Below are 17,293 nucleotides of genomic sequence, written 5' to 3' on the forward strand. Positions count from 1 at the left end.
TTAATTGAGGTCCATGCAGAGGCTGGCTGACTTGCATACAGGCTCTACTAAGCTGGTCAACTTCTTCATACAGTTTTACAAAGGTGAATTAAGGCATAGAGGGCTGTCCCGGGTTGATGTGGAGGTGCTGAGGGAATGCAAAGTGAATGCATAAGCCTTGAAGGCTCAATATTGTGAATATGATGTGATGGTTCATAAAGTTGAGGTCCTATGTTTATGACATGTTATGATGATGTTAGCCTTGTCTTTGATATGAACTATGGTGCCAATGCTGGCCGTGAATCTTGGATGTATATACCTATGAGATGTTTTTCTGGGGTTTGATGTGTTGAGTTTTATGAATCAAGCTATGTTAATGCCAGCTTTTGGCTTGGATCATGAGGCTTTCGTTTGCTTTGACTACCCATGTATGGCTGAGTCTTAAATTTATGATGGTTCTAGCTTTTGTTGGTGATGCCCCTTGAAGTTCAACCACTTACTCTCACAGCCAGAAGTCTCGCACTTTCCCAGCGACACCGCCCACGTCACGACAGCTTTGGTGAACCCAACGTGAAACTGCTGGGGTGAGAGTACGTAGAGATGGCTAGCAAAATGGAGCATTTATATGCAGAGATGAAAGAGCTTGAAGAGCGGTTCAGGAAGATTGAAGAAGAAAAGCGAATTCAGGAAGCAGTGGAAATTGCGGTGCAATTGGTATATAACAGGGTCAATATATTTGATGGTTTCGATCCAGAAAGCTATCTAAGGTGTTACGAGACAGAGATGAAGAATCAAGGGATTCCAGAAAACATGATGATTGCATCTTTTGCATACCTTATAAGTCCTGATTTAAAAGATGAAGTGCTGGAACTAGCAGAGTATCACTCCAAACGATGGAGTGATTTTGCAGATGCACTTATTTATGCGAGTTCCATGAACCTAAAGCAGGAGCAACTTGCTTGGGAAAAGAAAAAGCAAAAGGGTGATGAAATGAGGTATAATGTGAGCTGTGATAGTGTTCCAGCAATGATCCGAGCCAATTTAGAAGCGGTTGTCGATGCATGTCTTATGGAGGATAATCAATTGCTATTCAAGGCTGATACAGAGATTGTGGAGGCTGTTTATGCTAAATTGGGACTGCAAAAAGCCATTAAGGCCTTCACAGTGCCAAAAGGGATGCTTTGCTATAGCCTCATAAAGATGCAATGGGTGAACTCTGCAAGTATAATCTGTCTTCCTTGTTTGAGGGTGCAGACATACAGGGTCCTATAATCATACCAAATGATGTGTGTATGCCTATGCTTGAGGAGACACTTGATTCAGAGAGCTTCAGGACAGGTGCTCAAGACCCAATACACGAGGAAGAGGACATCGCTAATAGTTTCCTCTTGGGCTGTGAAGCATGTAAGCTGTGTAAACTTGAGGATTCTCATGACGAAAGTGTTCCTTCGAAGGGTATTCCTCAGGTGTCGTATCGTATGTGTGAAGAACAGCAGGAACCAATGCTTCTTGTTGAAAGCATGATTGCAGAGTTTGAAGATCTAAGACAAGAAGAAGATGCTATCATTACTGCATTCTTATCTGGTTATGATGCTTATAAGCAGGATGATGTACATGAATATGCAGATGGGCCACAAGTATGTGTGATTGATTTAGAGGGGGTGAGTGATATGGGTGATTCCAACAGTGATGTTGCTTCTGAAGCTGGTTGCCAAGGTTCTTTGGATTTGGGTTATCCTGGAATGCTAACTGGGTGTTCCAACAATAAACAGGGTGATGCTATGTCATCAGTGTCAGGGTTACCTTGCAACCACATTTGTGAGCAACAATCTCGAGCTTGGAAGCCTGTTTATGACGATGATTTGGAGAGGGAAATTGAATCTGTCTTTTTGGATCATACAGGGTTCAATGACATACAGATTCAAGGGTACTTGGGTGAGGGACCCATAATTCTAAGCCCATCTGCAGACAGGTATCAAGAAATACTGGGAGATAACATGCAGGATATGCAAAGTGTGGTCACAGAGCCTCATGAGGCTGCATATGAGCAACCAAATGGATATAGCTATGGGGGTATGAATGTTCATGATAATCAACATGTGGGATTGCAAGATGATAATGGCTTCAATGGGATTGGATGCTATCCTAGATGATGCATTGGATGATTTCATGATATATAATAGATCCCCATCAGCTTTGGGCTCTTCTATGCTTGATGCTAGTCAACTGCCGGTTGCAAGTGAGGATGTGCAGGTGTTATGTAAGCCAAATGATTGTGATGAGATTGATTCAGATCTGAAGGCTATTCTCGATGATGCCTTGTTGGACTTTGTATGTGTTGATGGTGTGGATGCTTTGCATACTTTGCAGCGGCCTAAAGAAGAGGTATATAATAGCATAGAGGAAGCCAATGAACACCATGCTTTTCCGTCTTTGGATGAGAAGAATGAATGTTTGCCAGTGGGTGAGCTGGATCCGGGCACAGTAGATTTGGATGGGATGTTACCAAGTGTGTGTTCCATGCTGTTAATGTAGTTGTTACTTGGTGTGGCCATACAATATGTGGTGCAAAGGCTTCAAACATGGCCTGAGGAAAATTTTGAAGGAAATTATTTTGAAGAGCATCCCACTTTGAATGATGAGGATAATTATGCATATGCAGAGAATCTAAGTGAGGATAGGGCTTCATATGAGCAAAGGATATGGCACATATGCCAAAAGCGATTGGTATTTGATCCAGGTGGGAAAGCAGAACCATTCAGATGTGATTGCTAAGATATAAATATCTTGCAGGCTAGGGGGGGTAGGCTAAGATGTCATGCTATGTTTCAACAAAGGATAACCCCTTGTGAGTGGCACTATGTATATTCTTCTACTGTTTCATGTTTACTAGGGTGATACCAACTGGGTCAGGTTTGACAGAGTTTAAGATGCCTAGTTGGATGCTTGTACATATACCAATGTTGGTGAGCAAATAATGCATGGACACTGATTTCCAAGACCTGTGTGGCACATACTGGAGAATGTGCAGGTTTAGAGGGGGTGGATGTCGTGCTGTGGCACGTCTATGCAGTGAAAGCATGTTCATGGAACAACTTATGTGGAATCTGGGCCCTGAGCAGCAAGGATAGATATGGAAGGTACCCACTCAGATACAATGGCATCGTGGGTTGCATTTGAAGGTGCGTGGAATGCATGAGAAGACTGTGAAGCAAAGACTGTGAAGAAGCATGGAAGGCAACAGAGATGTGCATAAGGTGATGAATGAGGGAAGGTTATGGATGATTATTGTTTGAACCCTTACTACCTTTGATCCTTGGACGAGGTGTGAGTGGAGAGGTACTCGCTATGAGAAACTCTGTGAAGCAGATACAAGTGGGACAATAAGTTTTAGGGGCTCTACATCAGTGTGGGGCACTTATTCTGATTATGCTATCCTTGCAGAAGATCAACTGGTGGTTAAGCCTCCATCTTTAACTCATATGGAATCTGCTACAATTCCCTTCGTTGCTCTCACAGCATGGCAAGCTTTAAAGGACACGGCTCAAATAAAAGAAGGATATTTTTTTTTTGTATGAAAAGGTGGATTATAGCATGCTACGTGGAACCTAATATGGCTGCCAACGTGATGTTCTAGAGGGCTGGCGAGCTGGTGTAGAGGACGGTGGGGACTGGGTATTAGGGGCGGGTCATTGAAAAGGAGGAGAACAGACGGAGAGCAGGAGGACGTGTGTAACCACGGGACCAGGAAAGAGAAGTGGTCGTGGTGTGTGCTAGGCACAGCTGGAAGCCCTGGAGCAGAAAAAGCCGACGCAGTGAGGATGCAAGGGTTTAGTAGGCTGGCGGCTGGCACGTAAAAAGGCAGCGCAACTGCAGGTGTGAGAAAAAGAGAGACCGCCTCGTGGACAGAAGGCTGGTGAGCTAAAGCCGGTGATACAGAGGGATACAGAGGGAGCAGCTGGAGCTGCTGGTTGATGGCTGCCAGCGCAAGAGAAGAGAAGCGCAGCGTGTGTGTGTTTTTGGGAGGGTATGCAGCCATAGGGCAGGAGACAGAAGCCAGTGGGATGGCATCGAAGGCAATATGTACAGAGAAGCCACCTAGGAGTTTGCAGGGAAGCTGGTAGCGGTAACTGGAGAACGTCAACATGCTAGTTTACTGGCCGGCGATGACTGGAAGGGACGAAGCGAGCCTATTCATGTAAGGGTGGCGGCCTCTAGGTGTGCGCAGAAGGAAGCGTAGCCTTGCTGGAGTTGGCCACTAAGAAGAGGGGGATGCCGCTTTTAGAGTTTACAGAGGGCTGGGTATTTGTACAGTCGGCTGCAAGACAGAGAAAAAGGCGGCCGCTGGGCACGTGAAAGCGGCCTCGTAGCCAGGCGCAGAAGGGAGCCGGTTTGGGCAGACCAGGGGGATAGAGAGTCTGGCAGAGGAGGACTGTCTCGGGACCTGCTGCTACTGCAGAGAAGACGGAGGACTTAATTTCTGTGCCATGAAGTGTGCAGGGTTTTATTTTGGAACATATAGAATAACTTTTTGTTGATAGAAAATAAGCATCTTGGGGTTCAATCTACTCAGCTGCGCAAGTCAATTCAAATACATGATTTTTGAAAGGTACTCCATAAGGCTGGTCGATTTTTTCTACAGCCCTGTGTCTGGTCAACTTTCCATACAGCCCCATACATGCTGGTCGACTTAATTGAGGTCCATGCAGAGGCTGGCTGACTTGCATACAGGCTCTACTAAGCTGGTCAACTTCTTCATACAGTTTTACAAAGGTGAATTAAGGCATACAGGGCTGTCCCGGGTTGATGTGGAAGTGCTGAGGGAATGCAAAGTGAATGCATAAGCCTTGAAGGCTCAGTATTGTGAATATGATGTGATGGTTCATAAAGTTGAGGTCCTATGTTTATGACATGTTATGATGATGTCAGCCTTGATATGAACTATGGTGCCAATGCTGGCCGTGAATCTTGGATGTATATACCTATGAGATGTTTTTCTGGGGTTTGATGTGTTGAGTTTTATGAATCAAGCTATGTTAATGCCAGTTTTTGGCTTGGATCATGAGGCTTTCGTTTGCTTTGACTACCCATGTATGGCTGAGTCTTAAATTTATGATGGTTCTAGCTTTTGTTGGTGATGCTCCTTGAAGTTCAACCACTTACTCTCACAGCCAGAAGTCTCGCACTTTCCCAGCGACACCGCCCACGTCACGACAACGCTCTTGTGAGTGAAAACATAAATCATCCATGAAGATCTCAAGAAAATTCCTAAGGTACTCCTTGAATACATGACTCATTAACCGCTGAAAGGTTGCGGGTGCATTTGTTAGACCAAATGGCATAACACGATAGGCAAAGATGCCATCTTCAGTAGCAAAGGCTATCTTGTGTTGATCCTTCGGATCAATTGACACTTGATTGTAACCGGAGAATCCATCCAAGAAACTATATGCCTTTTTCCCTACAACTCGTTCCAAAACATGATCCCTAATTGGAAGTGGGTAATGATCACGTACTGTAGCTTTATTTACCTTCTTGAGGTTTACACATACTCGAAGTTTTCCATTTTTCTTGGGCACCACTACAATAGGGGAGACCCATTTAGTGTGTTCAATCTCATAGATAAATTTTGCCTCTAAGAGCTTGTCTATTTCTTCTTTTATCTTTCGTGCAAAATTCTCATTGTAAGTATAAGGACGTTGCTTGGAAGGCTTTGCATCCTCTTGCAATGGAATTGTATGCTGACATATGCTTGGATCAACTCCTCTGAGGTCTTTATAACTCCAAGCAAAAACATCGCGATACTCCTTTATTATTTGAATTAATAACTTCTCCTCATCTAAGGACAAGTCTGTGGCAATCCACACATAGCGAGGCTCTTTTCCTGGCTCAGCGATATCAAATTTTTTTTTAATCTTTTGGACCATCATATGAAACCCCTGGGCATGCTTGGCTTTTGTCACATGGGCTATTGAAGAACAATCTTCTGATCTTGAAGAGTGTACTGTGTGAAGTTAGGGGGAACATTGAGACCTTGTTCTTGTCCACTTGAGTCATCACTAATTGAAAACCATGCAGTTTTGAGCTCTCTTTTGCAATCTTACATCAGAGTTTTTCGTTCAACCTTTATCTTTACACTTCCAGCACTCTTTTGAATCTGTTCGAGACTTGAGTTTTTGTTTTGGTTTCTTTATTTTTTTACGATTTTTGCTAACAATTTTTAGCTTTTCTCCTGGTTGGAATCCATCTAATCGTTTTACTTGGTCTTTGATACTATCTTGTGCTTGGACATAGTATAGATATCCATTCTTTCCTGAGAAATGAGGTGGTGGTCGAGAGTGTTCATTTTCAAACTCCTCGTCTTCTTTTTGTATTCTCTCACATCGTTCTCTCTCATCTTGTTTACGGATTCTCTTATGGCTCTTTTAGCATTTACGTTTGGGTTGGCTTCGAGGGATATCTATTTGAACCTCCCTTCCTCTCAAGAGTAGGCGTGCCTTTCCTAACTCTTCCTTGGGGATTATCACATCATCATCAAAATCAAAGTCCCATCCATCTTCCTTATCAGCATCATTAGCATATTCGAGTGTTAAATCCTCCACCGAGACTTCCTCTACATGCAATGCTATGGATGCACCCCCATAGTACAAATCATCTAGAAGGTCACGTGGTTGTACCATTCGTATAGGAATAATTTCATATCCATGTGAGTCACAAAATTGAATTGGCTTAGGTAAAGCACATGTCGATAATGTTGCAAGGACATGACTCCATTCTAGGGGATCAATTAAGTTCTCAAGGAAGGGTTATGGAATGTATGCCTCATCTGATACACTTCGATTACCCTTAAGTCTCTCAGTGTTGAAATCCTTACATGAGGCTCCACACATCCACAGATCTTCTCGCCCATCTGACAATGTAACTCTTGAGCCCTCAGATGAAGAAGAATCAAACTCATCTATTGGAGACCTTGTTACATCACGATATGAGTGATTCTTTAGGTTGACCCTTGTGATGACAGAATCATGTCGGAGGTACAAATAGTTGTATCCCCAATCTTGAATCATTTGAAATTGTCGCATGAATGGTCTACCCAATATCACTTCATAGTTTGGATGCTTTCCAAAATCCACTACTGCAAATGTGCTCATATTCAATCCCACATGTGGTTACCAATATGTTCTCTAGCAGCCCAATGGGATGTTCTAAGCTTCCATCTGCTAGCTGCAAGCGCATCCTGGTACTCCTAATAGCTGGTTTGCCCCACTTTTCCCAAATGGACCTTGTCACAATGCCCACTCCTGCACCACTATGAAGTATTGCAGTTGAAGCTACTTTTCACACTTCTAATGGGAGGGTAGCATTTCCCTGATGGTTCTCACAAAATTTTCCTACTTTGTTGGTAGGAACTGGTATAACATGCTTTGTCTCAGGGTGTATAGTACAATGATGGTGACCCTTTTGTAGCAATACCTGCTCTGACAAACATGTGGCAATATCATTCCATAACTCTGGTCAAAGCTTTATCAAATCAAGCAAAGGTAAGGTACAAGCCACTGGTGCTGACAAAATAGCTTGCACGCTACCCATATCCACCTCCTTTGTCAACCTTCTATGCATGGAGGGTATCCTGGGTGCTTGGGCATCTAAAGTTGTTTTCTGTGCCCCTGGTAGAATCCACTTCAGATAATGGAGGTGAAATAATAGAGGACATATTCTCATTAACTTTCTCATGAACTGCTGTCCACATCTCATTTGCCATGTCCTCGTTAGCATCAATAACTTCATCATTGCATGGGAAGGCAAGACTAGGTGGTGGCAGAATGCCTTCTTTCAATGGGGTGTCAATTGGTGCAGACTTCTCGCTATGAGCTTGTGAGATCAGCTCACTTTTCATTTCCTGACTTGATGACACTTCTGGTATGGTTTCTAATGTTGGCTTAAGAGAGGTGGGGCCCCGAGGGATAGGTGGAGGTGGGCCCTCAAGTATTGATTGAGCTTCCCTAATGAGTTACTGATGTATAGCTAGATTGATCTTCTCCTCATGAGAGTTTGGGTATTCTTGAAGCTTCTTGGGTAGCTCAGATAAAGCTGCAATGCGACTTCTATGAGCATCAATGATGGCATCTAGAATCTCGTTCACCTTATCCACAAAAACAAAACCCCTTGAACTATCCTCAGTTGTACTAGCCTCATCTTGTTTAGCACTAGGCCCAGGTTGAGGTTGATGCTCCTCGTGCACTTCTTGGGATATAAAAGCTTGATCCTTCATGTTTTGTTTAGAGACTTCTTTAGAACTAGTGGATGCACTACAAAGTTGAGTGAGACCTTTGGTTGAGAGGTGCCTTCCTCATGTGGTTTCAGCAACAATCCTTTAGAAAGTGTTCTACACAGCACCCTAGACAATATCTTTCAATTGGTGGAAACTGTGGTACTGTTGTATTGGATCGAGCTGCTTGCCTTTGGCGATGTGGACAATCACGAGCCCAATAGGCTTCTCCGCACTCATAAAAGGAGCCCACTACTTTGGCTTCTACTTTCCTTTGCTGCCATTGACCTCAGGGGCCTGAGTTCTAGGTTGGTAGCCACCTAGCAACATCAAAGAATTTTGTTCCCCCGGTTGAGACTCCAGTGCTTGTCTTGGATATGCGGGACTTTCAAAGAGATTTTCCTTGGATGAATATGATGCATATTCCTCCTCCACATAGCTTGGGTTTACGAAGTCTCTACACATATTTGAATTGTCGTAGTCAACAAACCTCACAAGAGCAGTCCCAGGAGTAGGAGGTTGAGCTCCAAGTACAGGTCGTGCTTGCTCTTGTGCCATCGGTGGCTTACGTTCAAAATTAGTATACTGTTGATGCATTTGTGGAGCCACTGCACCCCTTTGCTGCTCACGCTCCTGTCTCATTCTTGCAATGTGAGTACATTCCTGTGTGGTGTGGATATAATTCCAGGCGCACAGGCCTGGCACCACTTCTTTGTGGGTTGGTTTGTGACTAGAGGAGAAGGTATTACATTCTTCGGTTTTATGGTTACCGCCACATGCTCCACAAAGATGAGGACCTGTAGGTAGTACACTCCTCATTAGCTACTGCTATTGTTGTGGCTGCATGGGTGGGCGATAGGTTTATCCCAATCTCCTTAGTACTAGGTTCGCTATCTGGTCTGGATTTACTAGTGCGCTAGACCCTGAACTTTGGTCATCACCCCACTGATCTCTAGGTTGCACTTGAGGGCCAGTACCATCTTGGAATTTGAAGTTATCTGTTAAAACCATAGCATCATGGCAACACTCATTGAAATTTGTATGCGTCTTTGCATAGAGATATGTGTGCAGTGTTGAGTTTTTGAGTCCTTTTAAGAAGAGAGAAATTAATCGACTCTGGGTGGGCTTCTCATCTTCTGAGCAACGATAATGTACTACTTCATCCTATTTACACAGTCCCTAACACTCTCAGTCTCGCCTTGCTTGAAAGAGTAGATGTTTGCTACTATGTCATGCTGAATCCCCATCAAGGAAAAAGCAGCAATGAATCTCTCTTCCAAAACTCGTAAAGAAGATTTGTCTAAAGCCTCTAGTTCCTGAAACCAAGCAAGGACCTTTCCCTCAAGAGTGATCCCAAATCCTTCAATTTGCGTATGCTTGTCAGTCACTTGCTCAACTCGAACTGCTTGCCTAAATGCTGCTACATGGTCATATGGATCTCCCGACCCTTCGTACTTCTTTACCAGTTTCTGAAGAGTTGATGGCCTTACTCATCATCGGGCCTACGGCCTCTCACTCTCAGTGGTTCCTCTCTTTGGTAAGGTGGTCCATATGCCTCCCAAATTGGTGTGGGTCCCCTATTACCTACCTCACCAACCCCCTCCAAAGATCTTGTTACCCGCATTTCAGGAGATGCATTTATGGGAGGCCGAGTTGGCTTCCCTACCCTCTGATTGTCATAGTGAGAGAAACGTTGTTGTGGTGTGATCTATGGTGGCACTTTTGGTGTAGGATAATATCTTAGTGCTAGAGTTGGGCTACCAGTGGTCCACTTTGATGTCGAGGGTCCCTCTCTAGTAAACTCTCTAGTGAACTCTCGTTTCTCCAAGAAAGGTTGTCTCTCCTTGTTTAGCTGTATTAGTTGAGAACACTTCCATGAATAATGGTTGTCCTCTCCATGGATGTGAGCTCACGAATCTCCTTCCAATATAAGGTTCGGTATTCATTGGCCCATTTATCAATGATTCGTGTATCCTGCAAGCTTCTCGACTACCACCACAAGTGCTAGAGGAAGATCTAGCTCTGGCAATCACGTTGTGGCATAATATCCTTCTAAAGAGTCCTTATAGACCTCTTGAAGTGGGTCATCCTGAAAGACCTTTATCATTGGAATTTGTCATACAAACTCCCATTGGTTCTTAGCCCCCTGATCCATTTTGCTCTTCCCTTTCCTGTCCCTTTCCAAATTTAGATCTACAAAAAGTAAATCATCTATGGATGGCTTCGAGGACTGGGCATTGGATGGTCCAGGCATGTCCGGCTCAATGAGCCAATCATCTCTAGAATCCCTTGCTTTGGAAGGCTTCGATAAGTCTAGGAGCTCACTCTTAGAGAGTCCTCCTAATTTGTCTACATTCTCTGGATGATAGGTGACTTCGTAGCGAACACCATCTCCGCCCATGTACATGTTACCTTGGTCATTGACTAGAGGTGCTCGATCAAGCTCTGAGAAAAAGTCTGCAATCTTAACAAGATACCGTTGTTGTGGATCCCTAAAGATCTCAGTTGCTTGAGCATTCGTGTAGACATATTGAAGTCTCACATTGAGTGGTAACCCCATGATGTCGGCTTCAAATGGATTAAAAGATCTTGTGGGTGTCCTATTTGGGGCTAAGGGATGACTATTTGACGGCCCTAGATTGTCCATAGACAATGAGCTAGTTGTCCTGGAAAGGGTATCACATTGGGATTTGAAAAAGGTTTCAGCAATATCTGCCAAATTTCCTACCGGTCCCACTTTCTCGCGTAGGTACTCTAGAAGGTACCCTAGACTCTATGGCAGTGTCTATATGACGTCCCGACCGCCGCAAGTGCATAAGGTTAAATTTTAAGGTTTTTTTTCAAAAAAAATCCAAAAATTTTCAAGTTAGCTCAAACTTTGCCAGAACCCATTTTGAACCCCCTCGAACACATTAGGCCAAAAAAATAGCGTATTTTTCAGGATCAAAAATCGCCTAAAATTTACTAGTTTCCCATACTGACTCACTATGGGAAAATGGTTCCGGGACCGAAACTTCGACGATGGGTGTTTTCTAACTCCTCTCAAAAAGTTAGATAACCTCCTAATTTTTTGCGGCAGAAAATATTTTTTTTTAATTTTTTAATTTTTTTCACCCCCTTATCCGGTGCGGTGGCGGTCTTTATGGTGCGGTGTGTGGGTCTCTCTGCGCAGTGCGCTGTTCATGCATAGCCGCCTTCTTTTATTAATTTTTTTTTTTTGAAGTGCGTGTGCAGCGAACTCAATGCGCGTGCAGTTGTGAGATTTGCAGCGAATTCAATGCGTGTGCAGCTGTGAGATTTGCAGCGAATTAGAAATGTTCAGTCTTCATGTGTGTGTATAGATTTGAGTTTCTCTACAGGTGCAGGTTTAACAGAGAACTAAAATGCAGGTTTAACAGAGAACTAAAATCCACAAAATTAAAGATGTAGAAAACTAAACTAACTTAAGAACAAAAAATAAAACGAACATGCAAAAAATTAAAACTGTAAAAATTAACCTCGGACAGCAAAAATTATCCTCAAACAGAATGACAGAAATGCAAAAACAGGCCTCTCTCTTTCGCACACAAATTGAAATTGGCAGGTTTAGCGCCTACCTCCAATCCTTCCCGTGTGTTGAATCCTTATCCTAACCTCAAGTGAGAAGCGTAGCTAGCCAATCGCACTCAAATTGCAAGACAAATAAAGAGAATTTAACAACAGATTAGTCTTAAATAAGTACCAAAACTAGTCCCAAAGCCTGCTCTCCTATCCAATAGTTTTGCAACCGATTGGAGCTTAACAAGGAGTGGTAGTGTGTGTATGGTGCTCAACTAATGTAGGCACTCTTTCCCCGGCAGCGGTGCCATTGAAGAGCGGTTCTCTCTACTGTGCAATATAGTACTCATAGAGTACTACCGATCAACAAATGTGTTGAGAAACATAATGTCAATCCGAGGACTCGACCCGATTAGTGCATGAAGGCTTATCCCTTGCGGGAGAGCTCACATACACGAACCACCACTTGACGATTCAACCATTCAACACCTTAATCAATCTCTCAATCCCTTAAACCCACTACACTAATCACTCAAGAGAACAAGCAATGCATGGCAATCTCTTAATCCCATTCAAACATTGATTAAATCTTGGCTTTCCCTAATGCCAGCAAACCCATAAGCGTGTATCTACTAACCCACAAGCTTAAGCAAGCATAGAATCTAACATTCACAAACCCACAAGCTCACTAGAGAGAGTCTATCCATGAATAGCTCATTGCCAATGAAGTGGGCAAGAGCTTGCATCAATGGAGACTACACACACACACACACTTTAAGCATGCATACACAAGAGAAAGAAAGAAGCATTCAACTAATCATAGATTAATCTACTTCAATGATGCTAAAACAGATTAAGAGAAAGAAGTGGAGCTATACTCATTGGAGCTTGATGCTCATTAGAGTATAATAGAGAGAGAGTTAGAGAGTTGCCATAGCTTGAGAGCTCAAGAGCTTCACTCAATAGCTTATGAGAATGGCCAAAAACGTCCCCTTTCTTTAGCTAACATCTCTTTTATAGAGATACCACTAACCCTAACCCTAGGTCTCTTTCACACATGGGCGGACAACCCCATAAGTGAGCCTTGCTTAATACACTTAGAACTCTCATTTAGAACCCACATTGGCCTAAAACGATTTACATTGCACTTCGGCACAAAAATATGGAAAAATTATGTGCATCTTTATGTTCCCATGGCTACAATCCCGCTCTCGCAGCATTAATTGCTTCCGGACTCCTTCCATAATCCGTGTTCCCGTGGAACAGCATCCCCAAAGAAGTGCATCCACTGAAGGAAGATGGTGCTTGAGCCATCTTCACCTTCAATGACCTTTGACACAAGTACCAGCTCTCCATCCTGAAGTGCCGGTGGGTCAGGTCATGGTGGCGGCACTATAAGAGGAGGCGGGGCCATTATCCACGCTTTTTTTGACGCTTTAAAACTAATCTTAAAATCCCTGAAACATTAAAATACGCATCAAAAAAAGAGTTGAAATAAGCACCGATATATGCGTCGAAATAAGGGTCGAATTAATTATGTTTTCCATGCTTTTTTTGACGTACTTTTTGACGCTGATTTCGACTAATATCTCGACTCTCATTTTGACTGACATTTCAACTCTGATTTCTACTGACATTTCGACTCCTATTTTGACGGATGCAGAAACTTTCGACAAATGTAGGAAACTCTTGACACTTTTTTCGATGGTTATTTCGACGCGTGCAGGTTTTTTTTTTGGCATAATGGTGTATCCAGCTGCAGTCTTATAGCTGGATGCACTATTATGCCAAACTTATAGAGTACCAAAGGCAAACTGCACTCTGATGTGAAGAACAAAGCGAATTTTTTGAAAACATTAGAGTGCCATAATGTTTTTCACATTACAAAGTAGGTACACAATTCACACAAGTGCAAACAATGGCCAAATTATATTGCAAGATGTGAAATTTACATATCAAGCTCTGAGGAGATAAGCCAAATTGCATAAAGTAGTTGCATAAAAGTGCATATCAAGCTCTGAGGAGATAAGCCAAATTGCATAAAGTAGTTGCATAAAATTGCATATCAAGCTCTAAGGAGATAAGCCAAATTGCATAAAGTAGTTGCATAAAATTGCATACAAGCTCTACAAGCTATACTCAATGATCAAAATTTCATAAAGTAGTTGCGTACAAGCTATACAAGCTCAAGCAAAGATGTGAGATGACCAAAATATATATGTACACAAGAAGAAAGACATGGGCAAGGCACTCTATGCGGAGCCCTCACTCACGATCAGGCATTCGTCCTTGCGCAAACCATACAAGATGCTTTTTTTTTTTGTATACAAAACAACGATCTAACATGACATGGCAAAAGCAAGTACACAAATCATAAGGTTAAGGCTTGCCGCACTTACCATATCTGCAATTCGCCCCCAATTGAGGTTGGCACCTTCTCGCTCAAGCTTCTCCAAAAGAAAGTACGTGCTATGGCGGGGGCGAGCAATGTCCTCCTCTTCTCCCGGCCGACCAACCACTCGATTCTAAAAAGTCCCAAAACAACAAGATAAGCATTCAATTTGATACTTACAAAGTAGACATAACATCAAATGAAACATACAAGATAAGCATTGATACTTACAAAGTAGACATGGAATGCATCCCAACCGCCGCTTCCAAGGTGAGAGCTTCCTACGCTTTCCATTTGGGCATTGGCTGCATTCTCTTGTTGCTTGTAGGGTTGGGGATCTCTTGCATGCTTTTGCTTCTCCTCATTCTAATCCTCAGTGCTCATGTACCAAGGCTTCTCATCTCCTGCCTTCACTCTCCTAGTCACATCTCCCTATCAATGTTTCATGACGTCCACCATGTGGTCCTTTATCCACCTTATGAAGACAACATCACTACCGATGGCCGGTTTGTACTCATCCTTGATTTGATTTATGACTCTATCTTTCTTATCTTTATCCAACTTTGGCCAGAAAGTCATAAAGTCATTTGCAAAGACAATGTGGCAAAGCTCACGGATGCGGCTCATCATCTCTTGTCCGACATTATCCAAAACCACATTGCCATTGACAATTGTGTAATATTTTTTCCCATCGTTAGGTGTGGGTGGTGTGTCAAAACATCGCGAATGATTGCGAGCGTGGAGTGCTTCTAGTGCTAGATGGGGAAGGATGCTCACGTGGGGGCGTAGACCCATCCATGCCCCCACTTGGACAACAACTGCCTCCACCTCCACTACTGGAGCATTGTCCTTCTGCGAGTGGACAAGCGACCTAAGGGAGGGGTTATGGCGGCTCTTTGTGGGGTTTGTATAGGTGAACTAAGGTTAGCGGTGGTGATGCCCGATGGTGCGGTCGAAGTGCCCGCCCCTCTCCCAAAATATTATTGTGCCATCGCTCTTTGCTCGGGCGTGGCTTGTGTTAAAAAACCCATAAACTGGTCAAACGACATGGAATATGGAGAGAAGGATGGAGAGTAAGCCGGTGTCTCATATGGAATGCAAGACATATTTCTGCACACACATAACAAAGTCCACATGGACACTTTAATGAGAGCATACACATGAATAAGAGCACACATCTCACAACACATAACACATGCACATGCAACCAAGAGGAGAGGGGAGGGAGGGCAAAGAAGGAGGAGAACCTGCTTGAGTGGTAAGGAGGTGGAGAAGCGCTTGGGAGAGAGAGAGAACCTGCAAAACAAAGAATATGAAAAAAAACAAAAACATTCATTATCCCTCAACATTCATTCATTTATGCATGAGGCCTTATGCATAAAGCCTATGCATAAAGCTATGCATGAGGTCTTATGCATAAAGCTATGCATGAGGCTTATGCATAAAGCATTATGCACAAAGCTTATGCATAAAGCATGCATGAGAACTATGTATAAAGCATGCATAAAGCTTATGTGCAAACCTACAAAGCTATGCATGAAGCCTTATGCATAAATCCTATGCATACAACATTATGCATAAGGCTTATGCATAAAGCACTATGCATAAGGCCTTAAGCACTATACATGAGGCCTTATGCATAAAGCATGCATGAGGCCCTATGCATGAGGCCTTATGCATAAAGCTATGCATGAGGCTTATGCATAAAGCATGAATGAGCATTATGCATAAAGCTTATGTGCAAACCTACAAAACAAATTCCCAGCACCCAAAGGTACAATAATAATAGAGGAAAGATAAAAAATCACTTACCTCTTTTTCGTGACATTGAAAGAGAGGATTAAAGGACCCAGAAAACCAACAAAAGGGTGAAGAAAAGATTAGTAAGGCATACATACAAAAGCTTATGCAGGCTATGCTAAAGCTTATGCAAACTAAGCCGCTAAGTAAGCCTTATGCAAGCTATGCTAAAGTTTATGCATAAAGCATGCATGAGTCCTTATGCATAAAGCTTTAAGCAGCATAAAGCGATGCATAACGCCTTATGCATAAATCTTATACATAAAGCATTATGCATAAGGCTTATGCATAAAGTATGCATGAGGCTTATGCATAAAGCACTATGCAAGCCACAGTATGCATGAGTTGCATAAAGCTATGCATGAGGCTTATACATAAAGCACTATGCAAGCCATGCTATCCTAAACTAAACCGTACCCCGACACTATGCTAGTAGTAAGCATGCATGCATAGAGATTAATGCATGCATAGATTAAGCTCTATCCATAGAGCTTATTCTATGCATATATCTCTATGCATCATGAATGCATGCATAGAGCTTAATCTATGCATTAAGCTCTACGAATAGAGCTTAATGCATAGATTAAGCTCTATGATTAGAGCTCTAGTCATAGATTAAGCTCTATGCATAGAGGACCTACAAAACAACACATAAGGACAGTGGTGGCAGGTAGGCAAGATTAAGGCCTAGTGCTTTGTACCTTTGGCCTCTCCATAACCATCTTTTGGACCTCCTCCTTTTGCGTAAGTTAGACAACTTAAGGCACCCACATTTCCTAATCACTTGTGGAACTTGTACTATCCTCCATATTGTAAGTTCACATTGGAAAATTTTTAATGCTGACATCCTTGAGTTGCATGTCTTATTGGCTTCCATCTCTAGGAATGTTTTTTGAAACCTTTGAATACTGCATTTAACACTAGAAATTGTTTTGCCCATCCTTAGACTTTTTGTCCAACCAACGTATGTTTTAAGCACCCATCACTATGGTGACATTTTGCATTTGGTGTCTACTTGTCCTAGATTTGAATTTGTTACACCAAAAACCTTTTCTCTAAAAGTGTGGGCTCATTTTCCTTGCCGTATTTTTTTTTCTTAGCATGTGTTTGGCATCATTTGATTGAGTCTTTTTTTTTTGTTGGGGCTATCATGGTTGCAGACTTAGTCCTTGGGACTTGGTCTAGCAGTCAAAGATTCGACACTTGTTTGTCATTCAAAATTTAATGTATCTAGATCTTTGCATCTTGTACCAAACTAAGCTTGAGCCAACCTCAAACACAATCACTAATGTGTGATCATGGTTTATGGATAAATC

The sequence above is a fragment of the Cibotium barometz genome, chromosome 12 (genome assembly GCF_041138505.1).
Source record: "Cibotium barometz isolate CiBa-2024 chromosome 12, ASM4113850v1, whole genome shotgun sequence".
Classification (NCBI taxonomy): Eukaryota; Viridiplantae; Streptophyta; class Polypodiopsida; order Cyatheales; family Cibotiaceae; genus Cibotium; species Cibotium barometz.